This window comes from Galeopterus variegatus, unplaced genomic scaffold (assembly GCF_000696425.1).
Source record: "Galeopterus variegatus unplaced genomic scaffold, G_variegatus-3.0.2 Scaffold61, whole genome shotgun sequence".
Taxonomy (NCBI): domain Eukaryota; kingdom Metazoa; phylum Chordata; class Mammalia; order Dermoptera; family Cynocephalidae; genus Galeopterus; species Galeopterus variegatus.
This window is the reverse complement of record NW_007726172.1, coordinates 383,127-399,087: the sequence shown is the minus strand read 5'-3', so window position 1 is coordinate 399,087 and position 15,961 is coordinate 383,127. Positions and strand designations below refer to the sequence as shown.

The 15,961-nt window shown below is 34.9% G+C and overlaps 1 protein-coding gene across 1 annotated transcript in view; it reads right to left on the bottom strand.

The window, feature by feature from the left end:
- The window catches only part of PKIA (protein kinase (cAMP-dependent, catalytic) inhibitor alpha), an 85,513-nt gene that overhangs the window by 23,442 nt on the left and 46,110 nt on the right, over positions 1-15,961 (bottom strand). Inside the window, exon 2 of the mRNA XM_008576267.1 lies at positions 3,886-4,012. The gene's annotated coding sequence lies outside the window, so the exon portion shown is untranslated. The remainder of the gene's footprint in view (positions 1-3,885; positions 4,013-15,961) is intronic.

The window sequence follows — 15,961 nt, the reverse complement described above, 5'->3', positions numbered from 1 at the left end:
TGTTACCTAGGAATAAATCTAAGACATGTAAGACATTTATAAAGAAAACTATAAACCTGTATGGAAAGATGTTAAGAAAGTCCAAAATAAAAGGAGAGATACACCTTGTTTTTAGATAGAAAGGCTCATCATAATGATGTAAATTCCCCCCCAACTTAATTTACACATTCAGTATAATTCTAATCAAAATACTTAACTGAGGTTGTGTGGAACTATTAATGTTGAATTTATATGAATGGTCAAATGTCCAAGAATAGCTTAGACCCTCCTAAAGGTTGTTAATGTAGAAGGATTTGCTCATCAGATATAAAGTTATTATAAAGCTATATTAATTAAGATGCTCTGGTCTTGTTTCAGGGTGTCAAATAGATTGACCATAACATATTTGGAAACCTGGTAAATCATAGAGAAGTCATTGCAGATTAGAGAACGGACTACTTAATAAATGACCCTGAAAAACTTATGAAAGAAAAGAAATTGGGTCACACACACGAATCATTTCTGGATGGATTGATAGCTTGAATAGAAAACAAATGAAAATCCACTAGAACTTGTAGGAGAAAATTTACAATGACATCTGTATAACATAGAACTAGAAAAGGGTATTTTTAGTAAGACAAAAAGGCATTAACCCAAAAGATAAATTTGATTTCATTAAAATTAGGGCCTGCTATTTATTACAAGACACCGTTAAAAAAGTAAGACAAGCATAACCAGGGAGAAGTTATTTGTATCATATGTAGTTGATAAAGGATTGTTAATTTGATAGTATTGAAAGAACAACAAGAAATAAATAAGAAAAAGATAAAAAGAAAAACAGAAGATATTCCCCGTAATTTCACAGATTAGGAAACAGAGAATATTAAACAAATGAAAAGATCTTCAACCTACTGGTAATTAGAGAAATGCAAATTAAAACTGGTATGAACTGAATTATGTTCCCCCCAAATTCATGTGTTGAAGTCCCAGCCCCTTATGTGACTATATTTGGGGACAGTCTTTTTAAAGTGGTAATTAAAGTGAAATGAGGTCATGAGTCTGGGGCCCTAATCCAATATGACTGGTGTCCTTAGAAGAACAGACACCAAGGATGCACACAGAGAAAAGGTCCTGCAGGGACATAGCAAGAACGCAGCCGTCTGCATATTAAGGAGAGAAGCCTCAGGAAAAACTAAACCTGCCAAAGCCTTCCAAGACTTCTAGTTTCCAGAACTGTGTGAAAATAAATATGCTGCTTAAGCCATAGAGCTTGTGGTATTTTGTTATGGCAGCCCTAGCAAACTAACACAAAGATCAATTGAGATTTTATAGCAACTGGATTGGCCAATCTTACTGGTGAGGCTGTGGAGCAACAGCACTGCAACTTGATTCAATGACTTTGGAAAACATTTTGATATTACCTTCTAAAATTGAATATTTGAATTCTCAAATGCCCAGCAATTCTACTCTTAGGTACATACGTTAAGATAAATCCTGCACATGCGCACCAGGAGACATTAAAATTAATGTTTATGAAGTACTTCATAATAGGTCCAAAACAGCACAAAATTGTATTTACACAATACAATATGATACAGTGATGAAAAAAATAAACACTAGTTAAAACAAAATGGATGAGCCTCAGAGACATAATATTGAGCAAAAAAAAAGCAAGCACAGAATACATAAAGTACGATACCAATTTTATAAAACTCAAAAATAAGCAAATCACATATATAGTTAAAAAATACACAAAAATTAAGTCAATGTTGAATATAAAACCAAGAGCAGAGTTACCTCTTTTGTGACAGCAGAAAGGTAGGACCAGGGTAGAGCACAAAGGAAGATTCAGCAGTGTTTATTCTAGCTCTTAGTTTTGTGGTGTGTTTGCAAGAGTTTATTTTATTATTATGCTTCATAAGTTACATAGATTTGCATGTATTATTTTGTATGTATCAAATACTATATGATAATATTAAAAAAATAAAAATCCTGCAGATACCAAAGATATCTCTTAGACATTAATTATAGAAATGGGGATCCACTTTGAAAAAACATATATCATAAATCTTTTGTACTATGAGACCATTTAGCTATAAGATTCTTCCTTTTTCATATGAGGACTTTGTGCTCCATAATGGGACCTCCTGCTTCAGGACAATTTTTCATCTTTATTTAAGTTATAGTAGTCTTTTGGCTGTCTAGAATTCAATTTTAAAAACAACTGATTACTATGCCTCCTGTTCCCAAAAGAATACAAGAAAAGGATAGGACATGGGAAACAATCTTGTAGATTATTGTAATTACATACAAAGACAAAATAGTACATAGATAATGCCCCTTCTAGCAACCCAGAATTATTAATAAGTTAGTAAATTAGTAAATACATCTGAACATCACACATTGAAAAAATAATAAAAATTCAAATATGAGTAGATTTTCTCTTATTCCGAAATGAGATCCAGGGATTTATTTTAGATCCTTACTTCATCTTCATATCTGGGTGTGTGTGTGTGTGTGTGTGTGCATTTTAGTCTGCAGTAAATTTTACATTTCTTTCTTTAATGAAATGGCTTTGTTCTCCCTTGAGAATGCAGAAGAGAGCACGAGCAGATTACAGAGAAATAGCTGCTACAGTGCTATGGCTGTACTACCTTTGAAAAAGTATAAATAACAATTTTAGCAGCTAGTGATTCTGAAATTGCTCTTAACTGTGTCACTATAAAAATGTTCTAAAAAACATATTTTGCAAATAACATAGCTTAGAAGCTTATCAGAAAAATTTTCTACTCATATTCAAGTCATTTTATAGTAAATCTAATGTAGGCACTATAACTAAATGTAAAGGATAACATTTAAGTTATTAAGAATCAGTCTCAAAACTAAATAAACTGTCAGCTACATCAGTAGTTTGAGATCCAGGCTTTTATGTCATGGATAGTGATGCTACAGACCTTAGCAAATATGGGGTCTATGTTGGTCTTATAATTATTGTTAGAATCATGGGGACTCATTCATTCATTCAACAAATTTTACTCCTTACATTCCATGTGCCAGTTATAGGGCTGGGTCCTGAAACTACAGAAGTCAACACACAAAGCAATACAAGGACAAACACCCTTTTTATATTAACTTTTTTTCATCCATTCATCTATCCTTTGTTTAACGCATGTCTCCATTTGATTACTGACTAGGGGTCAAGTGCTGTGCTAAACACTGACTACATAACTGCAAATGAGAAGACTAGCCCTGGATTTTGATATCTCTACTATTGTCTTGCCGTAAAATGGGACATTTCTTTGGCCCATGTTTTGATCTCAAATTGCAAGTAAAAAGGGAGTTGTCAGTGAGATTCTGACATACATAGTTAAATGAAAACAAAACTGCTCTTTCACATGCTGCACTCTGCCCCCTTCTAACTTCCTCTGTGCACTCACTTTGGTCACGCCAGGATCAAGCCTAGGTGTGCCCCAAGAAGAACCAAGCCAGGTGCCTCCCACCGTTACTACTAAGTTGACTATTTCTCACTTAGAAGATTCTATGCCATCATGACTCTTAATTTTGATACGGAGGGTCATGGACACAACTTATGAAAATGACTTGTCTTAGGAGAAGATATTGAAAGAGTTAATCTGCTGCTCTCCATGCCTAACCTACTGAGATTAAACCACAGGCTCTGACTTAGTAACAATGAGCTAAAAATGGAAAAGAAAAGCATCAGGCTGTTATTGTATTTCTTTCCCTCCAAGGTATTCTCTGATAAACACCACAACCTCCAAGGGAATTGTGAACAGTATTTTTATAGGGTAGGTTAGATATCCATCTTTTTTCAAACAGTCATATCATATCCAGCTATCAGCACACTTAATTTAAGGTGATTGAATGTGTGAAATTTAATGTTCCTACCTGATTGGAAACCTTCTTATCCTTAATTCATTGACTATACTGGATTTCTTTTTTTCTTTCAAATTACCTTCAGACTTCTACCAGAAACTGCTTCTTGGGGGAACCAAGCCTTCCCAGTGTCAGGAAACTGAAATAGAGAGAGCAAGGGAAAAGGAAATTATCTGTACATATAGATTTTACTTTTTTAAAGTTTTAAGTAAATGTTCAAGCATACAACAGTATAGTGACTTAAGAGACATACACAATTAATAAGTTTGAATAACCACAAAGTGAACATACTATGACAAAAGTACAAGTTGCATTTTGGGCCACTGAGCCAAGCAAAGACTTCACAAAATGTCCTGTTATTCCTTGTTCATTAAGACATTTGCCCTCATTAAGTGAGGGCAAAAAGGCAAATTTTCTAAGTGGTTTTTTTTTGTTTGTTTTTTGTTTTTAATTCACTTCTGTTTTTCAGTCTTTACCAAGACTTCCCTTCTTTAGTCTTCACTTAGATCTTCAGGAAATTAATTTGACTAAACTTGTTTATTCATTAAATAAATATAGAAACTTATTGACGGATATTTCAGAGAGGCCTTTAATGTCTTTTCAAGCTTTGTCACGCACAAAAGTGTTTGTGTGTGTGTTGTGTGTCTGTAGCTCTTTTTGTGAAGGGATAGTGGGAAGAGGATAAATCTGTTGACTGCTAGTCAGTGGTTTAGAAAGATGGATATTAGAGTAAAGAGAAGCAAATGAAGTGCTAAAGTCCCAAGGCTGTAATTTAAAACTAATAATAGCATTTTCTGAGTGACTAAGAAAACAGTGTACTCAAGTTATAGTCACTCCTGTTACAGACCATCTGCCTATAAATTTCACATCATCATTAATGGGAAGCAAGGAGCGCTATCTCTTTTCTTCCACCCACTGGCCATTTTCATATAAGTTATTTCTCTCTTTAAGTTCATGCTTTTTCCCATCTGTTTAACAACATTAGGATCTAGGAGGAGTGACATATAATGAACCATCCCTTGGTACTGGTGCCAGTGATGGCTCTGTAAAGAGCACCATACTGTTGTTAGCTGGCTAAAAACGGATTGGGATTGTTTCAAGTTTAGTTCCCCCAGAACTGAACCTGAGTTAAGATTTTGAATGCAAACTATTTATTGGGGTGGGGGGGGGGTGAGTCCCAGAAAACTCAGGAGTAGAGTGGGGATTGAGAATAGATGCATGAAAGGAAGCTAATACAGGCCCATTACCGAACAGGTTACTCCCGAAGAGAACTGTTGTTAGTTTTTCAGAGGAGTTCGGTAACATCCTGTAGAACATGTCTCAGAGTTATTACAATCAACAGGTGAGAAAGATGAATTAATTATGCCAAATCCTTTCTGAAACTGGTTGAATGCTAGACCCAGGCACATTCACTACTGGGCACTTCTGGCCTGTTTGAAAGTAGGTGATAGCACGATTCTATTAGTATGTACTAGAATGAGGAATGCTGGGGAGATGTGGGTGGGGCACTGACAGCATCTCATGCAGTGGCAATGGAGTCATAAAAACTGGCTTGTAAGTCCAAATGGATAACCTAAGTTCCTGGGTTAATAATTTTCCTTTGAGAAATTTAAGCACTGATGTTTCAGTAACAATTTCCTCTATAAGATCAAGTCTAAGACCCTAAGTTCCTAATCTTCTGGGAAACTATCAATATCTTTGATAAAGTCCTAACAAAGAAAGAAACAATTGAGATTTTAAGCTGACCATTCATTTAATCATTCATTCAACCAACATTTACTGAACACCTAATGTATACCATGGATTAATATTTCCTGGGACAGGAAATATTAACCAGTGTAACTGTTATTAAAATAATTATATTACCAACTGGATTTCACTCTACTGGGGTATCCAGATAAGTAAATCTGTAATTACAATAAATCAAAAATTACAGTAAATCCAAATTACTACAGAGTGCTATGGAAAGACACAGGTAGGGCCTTAATCCATACTGTGATCCAGTAGTAAATGAGGAGTATTAGCAGGTCTTTCTATAGAAGGCAATACTAGAGAGAGATATATAATGCAAAGGCAGGGTGAATATTTCAGTCAAAGAGAAGAGAAATTCATAGTGGCAAGAAAAAGAATTGTTAAGGAACAGAATAGAAAGGAGTGCCATATACAACTGGCATTGAGTGCTAAGTGGAGTATAAAAAAAAGAAAACAATGGAGAAGATGGTAGCAGCTAGATAATAAGTGGTTCACATATGTATGGTAAGAATGTGATTTAATCCAAAGGAAAATGTGAAGCTATTGAATGATTTTAAATGGAAGGCTGAAGTTAGAAGAGAGAAAAATTGATTTGCATAACATGATCAGATTTTTGTTTTTCGGAGAGGTAACTTTGGAATTACAGTGGCTAAATTGCTGGAGAAGGGTGGTTGTTATCCTGGGTACAGAAATATTAGTCAGTAGCCCATTAAGATAAGTCAAACAAGAAATTGGATATAAAATTCATGATTGACATTCTTTTCTGTCAGTACTCAAAAAAAGTTATGCCAATGCTCTGGCCTCCCTAGTTTCAGATCAGAAATCTGCTGTCACTTGAATTGTGTTTCTCTATAAGTAATGCATTGTTTTTCTCTGTGGGCTTTCCAGATTTATTTATTTACTCATTTATTTACTTTGTCTTTATTTTTCAGAAATTTATTTATAATGCATTTTGGCATGGATATCTTTGTGTTTATCCGATTTGGGGTTTTCTCTGGTTTTTCGACATGTTTATGTCTTTTGCCAAATTTGGGAACATTTTAGTCATTATTTCTTCAAATACTGTTTCATTCCCACTTGCTCCCTCTTTTCCCTCTGGGACTTTAATGATGTCAATGTTAGCTCTATTTTTATTGTTCCACAGGTTCCTAAGATCCTGTCTCTCACCCCTAACCCCCACCCCAAGTCTATTTCTCTCTCTGTTTTTCAAATTTGGTAAGTTCAAATGATCTGTCCTCAAGTACACTGATTCTATGCTTTGTCATCTCCACTCTAATTCTAATCTTGAGCCTATCAAATGAGGTTTTTATTTTGACTACTGTATTTTTCAGTTCTATTATTTCCACTTGTTTTTATTTTGATAACTTTTATTTTTTTGACTTACATTTTCTATTTTTTTCCATTTATTTCAAGTAATACATAATTGCTTATTGAAACATTTATGATAGCTTATTTAAAATTCTTGTCAGAAAACTCTAACATCTGATTTATCTCAATGTTGGTGTGTGCTACTTTTCTTTTTTCATTCATTTTGTGATTTCCTGGTATAATAAGTAATTTTCAATTGTATTCTGAACATTATGAGTACTATACGGCTCTGGATCTTATTTTACATTATTATTATTATTATTATTCTTGTTATTTAGCAGAAAGTTCTCCTCTATTAAGGTGTAAGCATGAGGACTAAGTAGATGGGAATGTACAAATTTCCATTGGGCCCACTGACATCACCCCAGAAAAAGTGAGGCACTGAGTCACATTGCCTTACTGCAGACAAATGGGGTAGAAGTTCAGCTCTGCCTTTGGTCTTGCTGATAATTTCCCCCCAAAAGTGGAAACACTCATACCATCTTGTTGCCTGCAAGTGGGAGTGAAGGCTCAGCTTCCTAATAGGCCCCCCGACAGCATGGGAGGGGGAAGTGAAGTGTTAGTTGTTTTTCTTCACATCACCACATTTCATTTTGCTGATGCTGGTGTGGGTAGAGGCTCAGCTCCTCACCAGACCCTACTGACACCAGATGCAGGGGAAAAGTGGAGTTCCTACTAGCTCCAACTTGTAACATCCTGTTATGGATGTCAAGTAGAGGTGGAGGCTAAGCTCCCCATTGGACCCCATGACTGTGGGAACCCAGTAGCAACTAGCTAGGTCTGCCACCACCTCCTTAAGTCCCCTTCCTGATAGGTGGAGTGAAGCCTCAGATCACCACTGGACCACACTGAAACAATCCTGGAGGGGGAACCAGAGTGCTGTCTGCTTGTAAAGGGCAGGAGAGGGCTGGTGTGGAAGATCAACTCCTTACTTGGTCCCGCCGAAATCAAAGGCACAAGGAATGGCTGCAATTACTCCTTTAGAGTTGGTGAGAGAAGTGTGTGTATTGCCAAAAGGGTTTTCTGTTGTTAGCAATCCCCTTCCTCACATTATGATTAGGAGAAACAGGTTTTGATTGGAGCTTGTTTTGTCTGTGTCTGTTGGTGGTTAAGGACTGAAGGTTCCTTTAGTACCCTGTCTGGGATATACGGGAGGCAATACGGAAACATAAGGAACTCATTATCACATCATTTCTCAAGTCCCATGGTCCTCAGTAAGTCTACCTTCTAGTTTCTTTTTCTTTTTTTCCTTTTTGTCTTTTTTACTGACCGGTAACGGGATCGCAACCCTCGGTGTTGCGCCCGCACCGCGCTCAGCCAGTGAGCGGGAACCGGTCACCACATGGGATCCGAACCCTCGGCGGGAGCGCCGCCACACTCCCAAGTGGCGCACTCTCCAGTGCGCCACCGGGCCAGCCCTACCTTCTAGTTTCTACCTTTCATTTTCTGCTATGCTCATTTGTTGAATTAAGTTCAAGGTTTTACTTGTAAATGGGAGGACCAGGTAGAAATGTGGCTATTCCATCTTGTCAGAACCAGAATTCTGAAGGTCTAGACATCAAAAGGCACTGCTGGTTGTAACCTGAAGTTTGCAGATATACTCCATACATTTTAGGAATTATTCTGCTAGATAATATGGCTTCCCAACAGGTAAGCAAGGGAATAAGGATAGAATGACACATGTGGTAATGAATTAGAGTTGGAGAAATCAGTATAAAACTCATGCTTAGCTTAATATAGATACCCATGACTACATATAGAAATATTTATAGACATGTGTACATACATGGTTAGTGAGCATACACACATATATATATCTGCTCAGTCATCTGAGAAGAACTAGAAGCAACTATTCCCTGGTAGCAATGAACACACCTAGTACCCAGGTCTTGATGCCTAATGCCATTCCCCAATAAAAAATTTGATCTTCTTGAAGAAATGGCAGATTCCAGGACTGGGACAGGAAATATTAAAGATCAGCCTAGACCATCGCGTAGTGTCAGAAATTAAGGAAGTGATAAAAAATAAATAAATAAATAAACCAACACTGATTGAGTCATGTCAAAATAGGACAGGAGACAACAGAAAGATTTTACAATGGCCAAGCTTAAATTACTTAAGCAACAGAATAAATAAAGTAGTATTAGATTATAACTCAAAGTATAAAATAAAAATCCATGAGTTCTCACTGATAAAAATAAATGGTTACATAAAAAACCAAAAAGTTAAATGGGGGAAAACAGGCAAGTCTCCAGTACAGAATTACAAATAGTTTATGTAACTACTCCACTTTCAGGAGGGGAGCAAACTCCCCACTCCTTAGTTGTGGGCTGAACACAGTGACTACTTTCCAAAGAGTACAGTATGGAAAGGGAAAAAAAGAGTAACTTCACAGTGGAGAAACCTGACAAGCACTACCTCAGCCAGGTAGTCAAGGTCAACATCGGCAGTCATAAGCCAAGTCAATAGTATGAACCTTTGACGTGATGTGGCAAAATGGCCCCTTGCCTCTGTGGTCTTCCTTTTTAAAACATATAATCCCATTTTTATCATGAGAAAAGCATAAGACAAATTCCAATAGTGGGACATCCTACAAGATTCCTGACCAGTATTATTCAAAATTGTTAGGTCTTCCAAAATAATGAAAGTCTGAGAAATTGTTACAACCAAGAGGAGCCTAAGGAGACAAGACAACTAAATGTAATGTAGTATCCTGATCAAATTCTGGAACACAAAAAGTATATTAGGTAAAAACTAAGGAAATCTGACTATAGTTAATCTGGCTTTAATTAATGATAATGTATCAATATTTTTTCATTAATTATAACAAATGTAACATACTACTATAGGTTGTTAATAATAGATGAAAATAGGTATAGTGTATATAGGAAATCTCTGTACTTATCTTCTCAATTCTTTTGTGAAATTAAATCTTTTCTAAAAAGTCTATTAAAAAAGCCAAGTGTTTTCTTGTCTTATAATTAGGTTTTTGAGTTCCCTAATGAATGGGTAAATTTGCTTTACCTTAATGATATTGATGTTGAAGAAAACTAAATATCTCTAAAAGGGTTGGTAACTCCAATTCAATAAACAATAATTCTTGGTATCACTTTTTGGAAGAACACACTGAAAAAAATCAAAGCAAGCTGAATTTCTTTTCAGTGTTTAAGCTTTTATATGATTAATGTGTGCTAGGGGCATAATTCTACTTCAGATGATAGCAATTGTCATGAACATTAATAGGCAATGTCTAATGGATGGTGAAATACCAATGTAAGATGCTGTAATAACTTTCACTAAGGTATTTTATGATTTCAAAATGATGCATTGTCATTTCGATCTATAAAGACTTCACTTTTATATATTTTCTACACACCTTTTCTCAAAAAAACCTTAAAAGTTAATGGTTCTATAACATGGCGTGATCATTGATTTAAATTGGAGGCTCACTGTGTTGGCACTTGTGCTTGTGGTTGACACTGGCATGTGTGTCACTTTTACAAATCCCTTCCATGGCAAGATTTGATCTCCCCAGGGGAAATCTTTGACACAGTAGGTACCTAAAAATCTTATGACATACAGCTTTGTAGCTAGATTTACAAGAATTTTACCCAGAGGCACAATAGAATATAGAAAAGGCCATTTCTCTCTCTGCCTTTTACTACTCAGAGGTCACTCACCATCTTACTTTTTATCAGCCAACTCTGAAATATTCCATACATTTAGATTGTGTATGTGTAGCTCAATTTTCTATCTTTATTATGGTTAATTCCACATTATTTTTATTAGTATCAAATACAGAAATCATCAGAGAATTTCATGCTTAACTTTTAAAAATAAGTTACTTGACACATTTTTCTGTGATTTTCAAAATAGAGCAACTCTTTCTAGGCTGGCCCTGGGCACACAAGTAAATTGGTCATTCTCTTTCTTTTTTTTTCCCATGGACCGTTCTCTCATCTCTTCTATCATATTGTATTTGTTCTGCCTTCTCAAAAAGTAGCATCTAATCATTCATTCATGAATTCACTTATTCATTTATTTATTTTTTAAATAGATCTTTACTGAACCTATATAAGGCTAACACAAAAAGCAGAAGGTAATCTGCCTTTTTGAGTAATGAGCTCAATCAAAATCTCTGCTAAAGGTGCAACTCAATTTACAAGAAATTGTATTACCATATGGGTGCTCACAGACTAAGGGAAAATCAAGACCTAAATAATAATATAAAATTGATAAAATTGCTAACCATATATTCAGTGCCTGCTTCATACCTGGCTCTGTAAACATTATATCAGGCAATCAGTAGGGTTGTTTAGAGGATTGCCTGATATAACTAGACAATATACAGATGAACATTTGCCCAACATAAAATGGCCCAGACACAGAAGAACTCAAATTAGAACCTTAGACTTTATAGAGCCAGAATATCTGTGCTCTTAATCAAAATAAATCAGTTTATCTCTCTGTGTGTGTGTGTGTGTGTGTGTGTGTGTGTAGGAGACAGAGGTGGGGGAAGAGAGAGATAGAGAGAGAGAGAAAGGAACTTTAATACTTTAATAGAGAACTTCTGAGAAATGGCGAGTACTGCCAGGTATCCATTAACGAATAATTTAGGAACTCCTAACTATGCAAATAATTGTTCATCATAGGGCTAAATATTAACCATCTCTCAGTTTTGAAATCAAAAGGCTTCCTGAAGTTGAGTCCAAATTTTATACTTATACAAGATCCTCATAATAAAAGGCTAAATTATAATTCAATAACTAAAGAGTTCTTAAAACATTGGATGTGAAGGGTAAGATAAATGAATAAAAATGAGAATAATGGAAAAGAATGGCTAGCAATTTTAGGTAGTCTGCTTAATTTCCATTTCAGGAAAAATACAGCAAAAAAAAGATCTTGAAATAAATTTTTTTTAAAAAACACATGTGCATATGGTCTTTTTCTACCAAATAACTTTGAAGTGTGAACTGTCATATAAGTCTAATCTTCTCTGACAACAGAATTGTTGGCTTTATTTGAAGTATGAGGTGTTACGTGATGTAATAATCACAAAGTTTTCAGAAAAGAGGTAGGAAAAACACTCCTTTAATAGTCTCCTTAAAAAGAAAACTTATAAAATGAACCGTATTAAAGAATATTTTGAAATAAAGAGAAAAATTCCCATTACTACTACAGAGATTTAAAAATTTTATTTTGGTTTAATTTTTTAAACAAATTCATCTGTTTATATAGTTGTCATAAGGTACACAATTTTTGAAATCACCTTTCTTCATTAAGCATTATTCTATCTTGCTGCATAGTCTTATAATTATAATTTTAATGACCATGTAATTTTCTAAGTGGATATAATTTACCTTACTAAATCATTTTCCTATTGTTGACAATTAAAGGTCTTTTCAAATTTTTGCTATTATAAATGACAGAGGAATGAACACTTTTATTTATTAATTTTCTAAATTTAAATTATTTATTAGAGTAAATTTCCAGAGTTATAATTAATGTATAAAAATTTATGAACACTTTTATCTTACTAGACATTGCCAAATTATTTTTCAAGTGATCAAACCAAATCAGACTGTGAAGAACTTTGCCAACACAAGATATTATGATATATACTTTTTGATTTTGATAAATTAATAAATTGGAATCTCAGGTTCCATTTCTCTGAATTTTTTGCAAGCTATGAGTTTGAGCATCATATTTAAGAGATCAGATATAAAAAGTTCACGGAAAAAAAATTTCACAGAAAAATAGAATTAAAAGATAATATGAATCTTTGCATGAACTTTTTAATACCCTCATACATACATATAAATTTATATTTATATTTAAAACACTAAATGTATTTTTTCTTAATTGTTTTCTGTCACCTTTTTCTGCCTCTTCATAACCTATGCCCAGGTAGCTAGAGAAAAATCATGTGACAGAGCAAATTGGTATTTCAATAAATTAACGATTACCAACCTCAGATGGGCTTTCAATACTGGAAACATTGATCTGACTCACCAGCAAGTTCTTTTTTCATTCTCCTTAAGGACTTTTTTTTTTTTTTAAATATAAACTTTTTCTACTCTCCTCCAATTTCCCTCTGTCCTCTCTGCTTCCTTCTCTCAGCTGATGTGTTGCCTCCTATCTCATTAAGAAAATAGAAGCCAGTAGTGAATGGCCCACTGTCAAATCCATTAATTCATTAGCATCTGCACTGATCTATGCATTCCCTTTTATTTTAAGAATTAAAAGGTCATTTTCATTGTGCATAGAGGGTATTTCACTTTCTCTCTTCTTTTCATGAACTTCACAGCAATGCATCTTCTGCATCCCACCTACTCCTGAGGAATTATTCCTATCAAAACTCAAGCTTATTCTAGACTAGTAACTCCTACTTAAAATATTAAAAAGTATACATGCAACACAAAACTTTCCCTTGCTTTTTAAATATATTCTTTATCCAATTCACAGTTGAGCTCCTCAAAATTGTCGTCTTCATATATTGTTTCTACTTCCTTGTGTCCCATTTACTCTATAATGTACTTCCATCTGGCTTCCCCCACCCCAACCCCTTTGTCCACTGCTCTGAAATTTTACCCATGAAGGTCATCAGTGATCTCCATGTCACCTCAGCCAATGGATAGTTTTTGTCCTTATTTCTAGGCTCTTCCCTTCTTTTAAAAAGAAAACAAAGCAAAAAACACACAAAAAATTATTTTTATGCTTTTAAACCCTCATAATCTTCTATCTCAGTATATTTTACTGGCTCCCCTTCTTTAATCTGGTTTCTAAATACTCGTGTTCTGTTAGTTTCCTTTACCTTCAATGGAATTCACAATCGTATAAAAGATTATTCTCAAAATTTAGTTTTCACAATAATAAAACTAGTAGCCATAGTCAACACTTCTATAATGCTCGCCATGTGTCATAAAAGAGCTTTATATTTATTAATGTGTTTATCCTCATAAACCTATAAGTGGTATTATTATTCTCACATTACAAATGAGAAAACTGAGGCACTGAGAGGTTAACTATAACTTACCCAAGGTCAGACAACCAGTAATTGGTTATGCCCCTACCTGAGTTAATGCTGAAATTTTAGAGTAGGCAAGTTAAATAATGTCTCACAGGTTGGTCTTAAAGAGAGTGAAATTTAATTAATTTAAAATTTAATTTAAAAGGACCAGAAACCAATGGAATGCTTTGTATTGAATGTGAACCACTAAATCATATGTTAGTAACTATATAAGATTGATTGTTATTGAATGGGATTTTCTCATTACTGTTTTTTTGAAAGAGAAATATTCTTGTTATAGTATTTTTTTTTCTTTTTTTGCTCCTTCACATATTCACTCATTTATTCAACATCCATTTCCTGAGCATCCACCACACCCACCTGGAACAAGGTGAAAGTCTGGGAGAGACGCTACAGGTGGCCAGAGCACAGGGTGCTTGTAAGTCTTGCTAAGTGGTTGATGTTTTAGTCTCTTTGCAATAGGTAGCCTTTAGAAGTTTTGATTCATGCTTTTGAAACCATCATCTTAAAGTGAAGTAAGTCAGGCACAAAAAGACAAATACCACATGATATCGCTCATGTAGAATCTAAAAAATAAAAATAAGTTGTTCTCATAGAAGTTTACAGCAGTAGAGAGTAGAATAATGGTTACCAGAAGTGGGGTAGGGAAGGAAAAATGGTGGAAAATGGGTACAAAACTATGCTATCTACCCTAAAGGAATCATTGCGCAGTATATGCACATATTGAAACAACGCACTGTACCCCACAAATATGTACAAGTAAATGTTAAAAAAAAGATTACTTTGACTATTGAGTCTCCTACAAAAAACAAAATAGCTGTGCCTCTATGAAGTATGGGTTGAATGACAATAAAGTCCAGTGAACTCCAAAATAACTGGTTCAATAATTATCACCATTAGACTGCAATAATATGAGCTCGGTCACCCTGGGATCCTGGAGCATATGAAATAAGGGAAACCCAGCTGTTTCCAGACTAGCATGATTTTTAAAATTCCTAATCTTGTTTGGGGTTCAGGAATATTATTTTATAACCAGGGAATGGAAGAGAGGTTGAGGAAAAGAGGGTACAATAGTTGGCTTCTGTCTACTCTCCTTTCAGTGGGAGAATGAGGGATGACTACTCTGTTGTTGGTGTATTAACAGATTTGAGAACGAATGCAATCCAGCATAGCTTTGCTGAAAAACTACTACAGGGTTTTGAGCATCCACGGATTTGGGTATCTGTCGGGGTCCTGGAACCAATCCCCCTTGGAAACTGAGAGATGATCATATACATTAGGCAGTGAGCTGGGAATGGGGAGAAAAAGGGGATAATTAATAATGAGAGGAATTATTACTAATAATAGTAATATTATTAATTATAATATTATTAATTATTAATTATAAATTAAGCCAGGCACTGTGCTTAATGCTTTACGTGCATTATCTCGTCTTACATTAATATTCACATTAACCCTGTGGAGGTAAGTGCATTTATTATCCAATTTTCAAGATGAGAAACCTGATGCTTTTCAAGGGTTTATGTGATTTCTCTTAAGGTGGCACAGCTAGTCAGGGATGTAGGCAATATTTTGACTCAGAGAAGGTTTGATATCAGTGGCAACCACTGTACTCTACTGACTGCAAGGACCTTACTTTAAAAGTTCAAAATTACACATAGATGAATGTAACTGACCCTAAGAGTACCTGGCAAAAACTGCATGGAAAGATGTGGACTTATGGAAGACGTACTTGGAGTGGCGAACATTGTGAAAGAGGGTCAGGCAACAGAAGCAAGAAAATTAGCATAGGCCAGGGGGCAGGGGAACTGCATGATATTGAGGAGCAAGAAGCAGTGTTTCTTCTTTTTCTTTTAGTTGTTAAATTATATCTACTTCACAACATCCAAAGTCAATCATAATATAATGGACAGTTTGGGGACACATCTTAGCTTGAAT